This window comes from Callithrix jacchus, chromosome 11, assembly GCF_049354715.1.
Source record: "Callithrix jacchus isolate 240 chromosome 11, calJac240_pri, whole genome shotgun sequence".
In the NCBI taxonomy this organism is placed as follows: domain Eukaryota; kingdom Metazoa; phylum Chordata; class Mammalia; order Primates; family Cebidae; genus Callithrix; species Callithrix jacchus.
This window is the reverse complement of record NC_133512.1, coordinates 70,496,337-70,508,578: the sequence shown is the minus strand read 5'-3', so window position 1 is coordinate 70,508,578 and position 12,242 is coordinate 70,496,337.

Below are 12,242 nucleotides of genomic sequence, written 5' to 3'. Positions count from 1 at the left end.
GCTATGAGTTTGAGACATTTCTAGGGTTTTAGAGAAAGATAATTATTTCTCTGTAAAAGAACTATTCTCAATATGAATATATTATACTGGATCCTACTAGAAACTGATGGCCTGATTATGGGATGCTAAGTGATTATGTCACTGGGGTTTAATTTTCTGAACTGAATATTATCAGATCCATCATTTTTATATTGGGCAGATGCAGAAATGATATTTGAGTTTCAGCCTGAGCATATCCAAAATACACTGGTAAATCACATAACTGTGTGGCCTAGACATCCACATCACTTACCTCTGCTGTACAGACAGTCCTATCTCAGCTCACACCTTTGGCCTCTAGTGGTACTTTCAACAGTCAACCAACCTAGAAAAAAGAACTTAGGCTACTGCAAAGACAGACTGATATGATATGTTAATGCAAAAGCAAACAGGACTGATGCCAATCCTCATCCTAGTGGACCAGCAACCAAAGAAGTTACAGTGCCAGTGACAGTAGTCAATCCTAATTAACAGGATAGTCTACAGCTGCTACATAATGAGGAACCAAAGCATGTTGTCTAGAACCCACTGAATTTATGAACTTTTATGCCCATGGTAACCATAAATAGATAACTACAGCAGTATAGATTCAGGGCCTTATGGATTATGTAGATTCAGGGCCTCTGAATGTGGTCTCTCTAGCATATTATCCTCAAGGTAGATGGATGTATCACATGGTAGCCCAGAGAACCAGGAGTGCGTTTTCCAAGAGACCGAGGCATAAGCTGCAGTGCCTTTCATACCTAGCCTCAGAAGTCATGCATGATCACATCTGCCATGTTCTCTCTGTCACACGGGGACAGACATTATTTATTGCATGAGGGCACTACACCAGAGCTTCAATACTGGGCGATGTGAATCACTGGGGATCCATCTTGTAAGATGGCTGCCACACAAGGAAATGGATACTAAATGGTAAAGTTCCAACTCATAATGTGTAAAGTTCTGAGTCTCCCTGACAAGCAAGCCACTCAAACTAGCCAACAAGATGGCCAAGGGTAGAATAAATGTAAAATGGGTGATGAAGGAGACAGGTGATTACTATCAGTTTTGATTTTGTTACTAGTCACAGAAATGGGCGCCTTTGTTTGTTTCACTAACCATCTTCCCTTAAATAAAGCCATTTGGTGCTTAAATCTGGCAATCGTATGAGGCCAACTCTGACTGATTGGTATTTTACTCCCTTTCTTGGGGAAAAAAATGAAGAGATTATATAATAAAGACTTTTTTTTGAATCACAGTAAAATAAAACTGAAAATGAATAGTTACCAATGTATATCAAGAGAAATAAATGTATTTAAAATAAGTGGTAAAATATTGCAATGGAAATTATGAAATATTTAGAAAGGAATAATCAAAGGTATCACATATCATATTTTGTGGGGTGCTCTTAAAGAGATAATTAGAAACACATCATCCTAATTGTTTTTGTTAAATTGTAAGACAGATTTTAAATTAATGAAATCAAATCCAGGGTAAAATAGAACAAGCTTCAAGAAAATAGAAGAAGGTTAAAAAAATAAGAGAACATGAATACAAATAAAATGAAAAATTAATAGATATAGTTAATAAAATAACCATGACCAAATTTTTTTAAGAAACATAAATTAAGTAGACAAACTTCAATAATTTTTATAAAACTTTACAGGTACAAATAAACATTAGAACCCAAAAGATGATATCTATGTAATTATTGTAAAAATGTACACAAATAAAATGTCATGTATAATCTTTTGCTAATAATTTGAAAGCAGATAAAATGGGCAAAATTCTATAAAATTATGTATTAGTAAAATCAATTGAAGGAGAAATAGAAAATCTTAATATACTTACAACAGTTTAACAAATTGACTTTTTAAAGTCAAAAAACTCTTAGCCTTCAATCAAGAAAATCAATACAAGTCTCTCCCCCTGCCACTTCCTTCCTTATAAGGACTTGAAATACAGAAAATGGAATCAAATACATTTCTTGATGCTTGGCTTGCTAAATTCCATGTCATATACAAGGAATTTTATTGTCCTTGTGTTTATTTCTTTAAAATTACTTTTCTTTTGTATGTCTATTTAATTTCCATTTTCTTCCTATTTGCTTGCATCCACTATTTTGTGTTTAATGTGTGTCTTTTCTATTGATCTTTAATCATGTCTTCTGCATAATGTTTAAGATAAACCAAATGGACTCAAATGTGTAAAAATGTATAAACTAGTCTTTTTATTATTCTTGTCAATTCCCCCCTGCCATTACACACTGTTATCCCAAAGTTCTTATCTGATAACTCCAATATTTGGATAATCATGAGTTCTGCTTCTCTTGACTATTTTTAAACTGTATTCCTCTTACATTTTCTTACTTCTTTGCATATCTGGACATTGTATATAATTTATATGGAGGTTCTATTAACTTTCTCAAAACATGTTTTGTCCTGGCAGTCAGTTAAATTACCTATGGATTCCTTGAATCTTTAAAGCTTGCTGTTCGATTTTGATAAGACAGATCTATTTCAATTGTATTTCTACTTCTAGAACATAGCCATTATTCCTAGCATATGACCTTAATCTTAGAGTGTGGTATTTTTTGGACTTTAATTAAATATATGGTTTTTTTCACTGGAGTCTCTCTACTCTGCCTGGACCTATACTTCAATCCCTCCATATTACTACTCTAACTCTGAAATCTCTGTTCATCTCTTAGCCTCCTAGAAGTTGATCTTTGCTATTGCTCCCAGAGTCTCATTCTATGCATGAGTAGCTAAGAAATTAGCCAAGAACTGGAGAGAATAAAGTTCTATCAACCTCTTAGGCAAGCTTTGCTAGATTAATTCCTAGAAAATTGGTAGTTTTTGTTGTTATTATAAAGTGGATCTGTTTTCCATTTCATTTTTTCAGTTACTTATTGCAGTGAAGAGAACTTGTTGAATATACTTAAAGAATGATTTATTGAGCTGAAAGATAAGGTTGAAGAAGTGTCTCAGAAAGCATTAGCAGAAAATAAAGAGAAAGGATTTTTAAAAAGTCAAAAGATATGGAGAATAATAATAGAAATTGCAGTGCCCATCTAGGAGGTAAGGCAAGATATACATTTAGAGAAAAAATCTGAAGAAAAAATTACTTATAAGTTGGTAAAATTAATGAAAGATGTAAGAATTAAGATTAAAAGGACACATTCAAGAACTGAATAGGAGAGATAAGTAGGAAAAATCCTCATCCAGATTTATTATAGTGACATTTAAAATTATTAAAGACAAAAAGAAACCCTTAAGATTTTCACAGAGAATAATTAGATTATCCACAGGATAATAAAATTCAATACCTATTAGCATTAACAACAACACTGAATGCAAGAAAGTTTTCAATAAAAAAAATTTGAACCTGATATTGCATTCCACTAAGCTATCATTTCAATGTTCAAGCAAACATAGGATTAGTTTGCAGAGAGTCTAGCAACATGAAGAATCTCTGAAAGAATTCTGAGAGGTTTAGCTTTTGAAAGGAAGCAATTGATTTTTGTAAGCAAGAAATTACCATGGAAGGGAAGAACTTGTAAAAAGCAAAGTAGAATTTATCCAAATAATTTAAACATTTGTGTAAGGATAAAAATCCAATATTAATACTTTAAGTGAAATTTTTGGAGGGAAGAGAGAAAGGTGGGGGGAAATTTTGTTAACATTTGGTTCTGTTCAGGGGGAAAACAAGCTATCTATAAAATTACAGACATGATATGGAAACATAAACAAAATATGAATCTGTTTTATTTTCCAATCCTTAAAGCATTTCCTGGGATATGGTCAATAATCGAATCATATTTGTTAAAATAATCTTAACAAATTAATAATTACTACCAAAATAATAAAGATAAAATGCATATAGTTCAATTTATAAGAATCATCTAATTAAATCAGGGAGATATGAAACATAAAATTTTAAAAATTAGAGTAGAAGAAACAGGAACTAAGAGGACAGAAACAATGTTTCCCCTCCAAGTACTAACCAGGCCCGACCCTGCTTAGCTTCCAAGATCAGACGCGATCAGGCGCGTTCAGGGTGGTATGGCCGTAGACAGAAAAAACTTTTAATGCAATTATAATAAAAAATAATTTATGGTATATTGACTAAAGTAGATAAAACTTACCAATCAAAAGATATGAACTCTCAGGTTGCATTCATTTATTTATTTATTTTCAGCTAAAACCTATTTAATACAATGCCCAGCATTGAAGATACACACAAAAAAGTAGAAGATGAAGGTAGAGGTCAAAACTTAGAGGTATTGGGCCTGATAGACTCTTTCTAAAAAATCTTTTTTTCCACTGATTTTTTTTTTCTTTTAAGAAACAGAATCTTGCTCTGTTGCCCAGGCTGGATGAAGTACAGAGGCATGGTCATAGTTCACTGCAACCTCAACCTTCTGGACTCAAGCAATCCTTCCACCTTGGCCTCTGAAGTAGTTGGGACTATGGGAGTGCACCACCACACCCAAGTAATTTTTCTAATTTTTGATAGAGACAAGGTTTTCTTTTTTGATTTTTGTTTTTTATGGGTTTTTTAATATTTTTGTTTGTTGTTTTTCTTTTTTTTTTTTTCATTATACTTTAAGTTCTGGGGTACATGTGCAGAATGTGCATCTTTGTTACATAGGTATACACATGCCATGGTGGTTTGCTGCATCCGTCACATCTTCTTTAGGTAAAGAAGAACTAGTGGCCAGGTACAGTAGCTTACTGCTGTAATCCCAGCATTGTGGGAGGCCAAGGCTGGTGGATCACTTGAGCCCAGGAGTTGGAGACCATCCTGGACATTGTGGAAAAACCTCATCTTTACAAAAAAATACCAAAAATTAGCTGGGGGTGGTGGTGAGTACCAGTAGTCCCAGCATCTTGGGAGGCTGAGGTGAGACAATCATCTAAACCTGGGAAGCAGAGGTTTCAGTGAGTCAAGATCATATCACTGCACTCTGTCTAAAAGATACATGCACAAAACATAAGACACGGAAAACTTGTTCATGGGGGCATGGAAAAGTACATCTGGAACATATCAACTGGAAATGTTAATATCAGGAAAAAGTAAAGGCCAAAATGAGATTTATGACTGAAAATGAATGTTATATATGTAGATAGTAAATGTGAACCAGGAATATTTTAATAGTCAGTAATAATAACTATTGGATTAAATTATCAAAAAGGAAAAAATATAGTATCTTTCACCTGAGGCTGAAAAAAATTTAATACAATTTTTCACACAGTTAAGACAAAAATTTTTAGCAAATGAGGAAAAAGGCACTTCTTTAATAAAAAGGGGGCTATCTACTATATAGTAAGGGTCATATTTAATAGTGGCATTTCAGATTCATTCCTTTTCTGGTGGACATCAAGACAAAGAAGGCTGCAGTCACCACTATAGTTCAACATAGATCTGAGGTCCTGAATGAGAGAGACATTGAAACAGGAAAAATAACAGGTAAAGATCATATGAACAAGAGGCAAAATATCATGATATGAATATCCTAATGCAATGAGCAAAAGAATTTGTTAACAAATAACTAGAATTAACCTGTAAAACCAATCACTTTAAGAGCAGAGAAATAATATAATAAACACTCACATAATCACCACCCTAAAAATTAAAAACTTGTCAAATTTGTTTCACACTCCTCTTTTTAAGTAAAAATTATATGTTTACAAGAAAATTTACTGCAGGATTGTGTATGAGAACAAACAATTGGAAAAAATCTATTTTACATTAAAAACATTAAAGTTGAATGAGCAATAATCACCTACACTTTCTGCTCTGTGAAAATTTTCAATTAATCCAGATTTTTTCCCAAAAATCTTTCTAGTGTAACACCCAATACTTGAGGTATGCATGGACATTTCTAATATTAAAAGTTTCAAGAAAGACTCTTACCTTAAAATCAGGAGTATGGGAGGGGACTCAAGATGGCGCTGTGAGAACAACCCAGGATTGGAGCCCGCGTTGAATTCGCAAACGGTGAGTCAGTGCTGCATTTCCAGACTGATCTTTGTTGCCCACAGAACGGGGAAACTCCCAAGTATAAAAAGACACGGGACGCCAGGCAGTAGGTCTGCCTGGCGAAGCCGGCAGCCGGGGCGGCGGCGGCCGGCCCTACCCAGCAATCCCCACAGGGCGCGCTTGTCCGGGTGCCTTGTTGAACCGGCAACCTGAGACTTGAGAGGGCTGGACTCGAGACTGAACGAGACTTGCATAGTAGCCCAGCCCAGGGGATTGCAGTGACAGATCGCTTGGGATACCCAGTGGGACGAACAAAACCGCGATTTCAAACTATCCCGGGCAGACGGTCCGAGACGCTCTGTGGGGGAGGGGCGTCCACCACTACGGAGGCAACCTGCCCCAACTGATATACACGCCCACTGCTGAGGCAGCCAGCCATTGAGGCAACCCGCCCCAACTGAGATACACGCCCACTGCTGACGCAGCCAGCCGTTGCCGAGGCAACCCGTCCCTACTGAGATACACGCCCACTGCTGACACAGCCTGCCGTTGCTGAGGCAACACGCTACAACGAAGAGACTCCGCCGCAGGGCGGGGCGGAGACCACGGCAGAGCCGGCAGGAACAGCGCGAATCACACAACAGCAGGGCGGAGCCTCGGCAGCCAAACAGTGGCTAGTCTGCCTTCTAGCTGCGCAGGACACTTGATCGGACATCCAAAAATAAAGCCCAAACCCCTCAACACAGAGAATTTGAGAAAAAAAAAAAAAGGGTTTTTTAATGAGCTCTGTTGCAGCAGAATCAAACATAGCAGCCTAACAGCCCTGAATGAACAACAGAGTGCACAGGTCAGCAATTAAACCCCTATAAAGTACAAACTGTCTCCTCAAGCAGCTCCCTGACCCCTCTATATCCAAAAGACTGTCATTAGGCAGGCATCATCCTGGGACAAAGAGAGCAGAAAAAGAAACTGGTAGCATCCCTCGCTGTGCCACGGCTACTAGAGGTGCACCCCAGACAAGCAGGGTCTGGAGCGGACCTCAACAGTCGTACAGCGAAGGGGCTAGACTGGTAGAAGGAAAACCAAGCAACAGAAATACTTCATCATCAACATTCTGGGTGTCCACTCAGAGACCCAAACGAAAAGTCAGCAACTACGCAGACGACCAGCGGACAAATCCACAAAGATGGGAAGAAACCAGCGCAAAAAGGAGGAAAACACCCGAAACCAGAACACATCGCCTCCTAGAAAGGACCAAAACTCCTCACCAGCAAGGGAACAAAGCTGGACGGAGAATGACTGTGACGAAATGACGGAATTAGACTTCAGAAGATGGATAATGAGAAACTTTTGTGAGCTAAAAGATCATGTATTAAATCAATGCAAAGAAACAAAGAACCTTGAAAAAAGATTTGAAAAAAGATTCGAGGAAATGATAACAAGAATGGATACCTTAGAGAGGAATATGAATGAATTAAAGGATCTGAAAAACACAATACGAGAACTTCGCGAAGCAAACGCAAGTTTCAATAGCCGAATTGACCAAGCAGAAGAAAGAATATCTGAAGTCGAAGACCAACTCAATGAAATAAAACGAGAAACCAAGATCAGAGAAAAAAGCACAAAAAGGAATGAACAAAGTCTCCAAGAAATGTGGGACTATGTGAAAAGACCTAACCTACGTTTGATAGGTGTACCAGAAGGGGACGAAGAGAATGAATCCCAGCTGGAAAATACTCTTCAGGACATCATCCAGGAAAATTTCCCCCACCTAGCAAGACAAGCCAACACTCAATTGCAGGAAATACAGAGAACACCACAAAGATATTCCGCAAGAAGAGCAACCCCAAGGCACATAATCGTCAGATTCAACAGGGTTGAAATAAAGGAGAGAATACTAAGGGCAGCCAGAGAGAAAGGTCGGGTCACCCACAAAGGGAAGCCCATCAGACTCACAGCAGATCTCTCGGCAGAAACACTACAAGCCAGAAGAGAGTGGGGGCCAATATTCAACATTCTTAAAGAAAAGAACTTTCAACCCAGAATTTCATATCCAGCCAAACTGAGCTTCAGAAGTGAAGGAAGAATAAAATCCTTTGCGAACAAGCAAGTACTCAGAGATTTTGTCACCACCAGGCCTGCTTTACAAGAGCTCCTAAAAGAGGCACTACACATAGAAAGGATCAATCAGTACCAGCCATTCCAAAATCACACTGAATGCTAAAGAGCTTCAACATAATGAAGAATCTACAACAACTAACAGGCAAAACAGCCACTTAGAATCAAAATGGCAGTATCAAATTCACACATAACAATATTAACCCTAAATGTAAATGGACTAAATGCACCAATCAAAAGACACAGACTGGCAAATTGGATAAAAATCCAAAACCCGTCAGTGTGCTGTATCCAGGAAACCCATCTCACATGCAAGGATACACAAAGGCTCAAAATAAAGGGATGGAGGAAGATTTACCAAGCTAATGGAAAGCAAAAAAAAGCAGGAGTTGCAATTCTCATCTCTGATAAAATAGACTTTAAAGCAACAAAGATCAAAAGAGACAAAGAAGGCCATTACATAATGGTAAAAGGATCGATACAACAAGAAGAGCTAACGATCCTAAACATATATGGACCCAACACAGGAGCACCAAGATACATAAGGCAAGTTCTTAATGACTTACAGAAGGACTTAGACTCCCACACAATAATAGTGGGAGACTTTAACACTCCACTGTCAATACTAGACAGATCAACCAGACAGAAAATCAACAAGGATACCCAGGGCTTGAACTCAGACCTGGAGCAAGCAAACCTGGTGGACATTTACAGAACTCTCCACCCCAAATCCACAGAATACACATTCTTCTCAGCACCACATCACACCTACTCTAAAATTGACCACATAATTGGAAGTAAAGCACTGCTCAACAAATGCAAAACAACTGAAATCATAACAAACAGCCTCTCAGACCATAGTGCAATCAAGTTAGAACTCAGAATTCAGAAACCGACCCAGAACCGCACAGCTTCATGGAAACTGAACAACTGGCTCTTGAATGTTGACTGGGTAAACAACGAAATGAAGGCAGAAATAAAGAAGTTCTTCGAAACCAATGAGAATGAAGACACAATGTGCCAGAACCTCTGGGACACATTTAAAGCAGTCTCTAGAGGAAAGTATATAGCAATAAGTGCCCATATGAGGAGAATGGAGAGATCCAAAATTGACACCCTATCGTCAAAATTGAAAGAGCTAGAGGAGCAAGATCAAAAAAACTCAAAACCCAGCAGAAGACAAGAAATTACTAAGATCAGAGCTGAGCTGAAGGAGATTGAGACACGAAAAACCCTTCAAAAAATCAATAAATCCAAGAGCTGGTTTTTTGAAAAGATCAACAAAATAGACAGACCACTAGCCAGATTGATTAAAAATAAAAGAGAGAACAACCAAATAGATGCAATAAAAAATGATAAAGGGGAAATCACCACAGATTCCACAGAAATTCAAACCATCATCAGAGAATATTACAAACAACTCTATGCACATAAACTAGTAAACCTGGAAGAAATGGATAAATTCCTGGACTCCTGTGTCCTCCCAAGCCTAAACCAGGAGGAAGCTGAAACTATGAATAGACCAATAACAAGGTCTGAAGTTGAGGCAGCAATAAAGAGCCTACCTCACAAAAAAAGCCCAGGTCCAGATGGGTTCACAGCCGAATTCTACCAGACTCACAAGGAGGAGCTGGTACCATTCCTTCTAAAACTATTTCAAACAATCCAAAAAGAGGGAATCCTTCCCAAATCATTTTATGAGACCAACATCATCCTGATACCAAAACCCGGCAGAGACCCAACGAGAAAAGAAAACTTCAGGCCAATATCCATGATGAACATAGATGCAAAAATCTTCAATAAAATATTGGCAAGCCGATTGCAACAGCAAATCAAAAAACTTATTCATCATGATCAAGTAGGATTCATCCCAGGGATGCAAGGCTGGTTCAACATACGCAAGTCTATCAACGTAATTCACCACATAAACAGAACCAAAAACAAAAACCACATGATTATCTCAATTGACGCAGAGAAGGCATTTGACAAAATTCAACAGCCCTTTATGCTAAAAACCCTCAATAAACTCGGTATCGATGGAATGTATCTCAAAGTAATAAAAGCTATTTATGACAAACCAACAGCCAATATCATACTGAATGGGCAAAAACTGGAAGCATTCCCTTTGAAATCTGGCACTAGACAAGGATGCCCTCTGTCACCACTCCTATTCAATATAGTACTGGAAGTTCTAACCAGAGCAATCAGGCAAGATAAAGAAATAAAGGGTATTCAAATAGGAAAGGTGGAAGCCAAATTGTCTCTATTTGCAGACGACATGATAGTATACCTAGAAGACCCCATCGCCTCAGCCCAAAAACTCCTGAAACTGATAAACAACTTCAGCAAAGTCTCAGGATATAAAATCAATGTGCAAAAATCACAAGCATTCGTCTACACCAATAACAGACTTAAAGAAAGCCAAATCAAGAGCGAACTGCCATTCGCAATTGCTACAAAAAGAATAAAATACCTTGGAATACAACTCACAAGGAACGTAAGGGACCTCTTCAAGGAGAACTACAAACAACTACTCAACGAAATCAGAGAGGACACAAACAGATGGAGAAACATTCCATGTTCATGGTTAGGAAGAATTAATATCGTGAAAATGGCTATACTGCCCAAGGTAATTTACAGAATCAACGCTATCCCCATCAAGCTACCATTGACTTTCTTCACAGAACTGGAAAAAACCACCATGAACTTCATATGGAACCAAAAGAGAGCCCGCATAGCCAAGTCAATTCTAAGCAAAAAGAACACAGCGGGGGGCATCACACTACCGGATTTCAAACTATACTACAAGGCTACAGTAATCAAAACAGCATGGTACTGGTACCAAAACAGAGATATAGACCAATGGAACAAAACAGAGGCACCGGAGGCAACACAATGTACATACAACTATACAATCTTTGATAAACCTGACAAAAACAAGCAATGGGGCAAGGATTCCATGTTTAACAAATGGTGTTGGGAAAACTGGCTAGCCATGTGCAGAAAGCAGAAACTGGACCCCTTCCTGACACCTTACACTAAAATTAACTCCAGATGGATTAAAGACTTAAACATAAGACCTGGCACCATAAAAACCCTAGAAGGAAATCTAGGCAAAACTATCCAGGACATAGGAGTAGGCAAGGACTTCATGAACAAAACACCAAGAGCATTGGCAACAAAAGCCAAAATAGACAAATGGGACCTAATGAAACTCCACAGCTTCTGCACGGCAAAAGAAACAGTCACTAGAGTGGATCGGCTACCAACAGAATGGGAAAAAATTTTCGCAGTCTACCCATCTGACAAAGGGCTGATATCCAGAATTTACAAACAACTCAAGCAGATTTACAGGAAAAAAACAAACAAGCCCATTCAAAAGTGGGCAAAGGATATGAACAGATACTTTACGAAAGAAGACATATATGAGGCCAACAATCATATGAAAAAATGCTCGTCGTCACTGGTCATCAGAGAGATGCAAATCAAAACCACACTGAGATACCATCTCACGCCAGTTAGAATGGCGATCATTAAAAAATCTGGAGACAACAGATGCTGGAGAGGATGTGGAGAAAAAGGAACACTTTTACACTGTTGGTGGGAGTGTAAATTAGTTCAACCATTGTGGAAGACAGTGTGGCGATTCCTCAAGGCCTTAGAAATAGAAATTCCATTTGACCCAGCAATCCCATTACTGGGTATATATCCAAAAGACTATAAATCGTTCTACTATAAGGACACATGTACACGAATGTTCATTGCAGCACTGTTTACAATAGCAAAGACCTGGAATCAACCCAAATGCCCATTGATAATAGACTGGATTGTAAAAATGTGGCACATATACACCATGGAATATTATGCAGCAATCAGAAATGATGAGTTCGTGTCGTTTGTAGGGACATGGATGAATCTGGAAAACATCATCCTCAGCAAACTGACACAAGAACAGAAAATGAAACACCGCATATTCTCACTCATAGGTGGGTGATGAAAAATGAGAACACATGGACACAGGGAGGGGAGTACTAAACACTGGGGTCTATTGGGGGGAAAAGGGGAGGGCCAGTGGGAGGGGGAGGTGGGGAGGGATAGCCTGGGGAGAAATGCCAAAT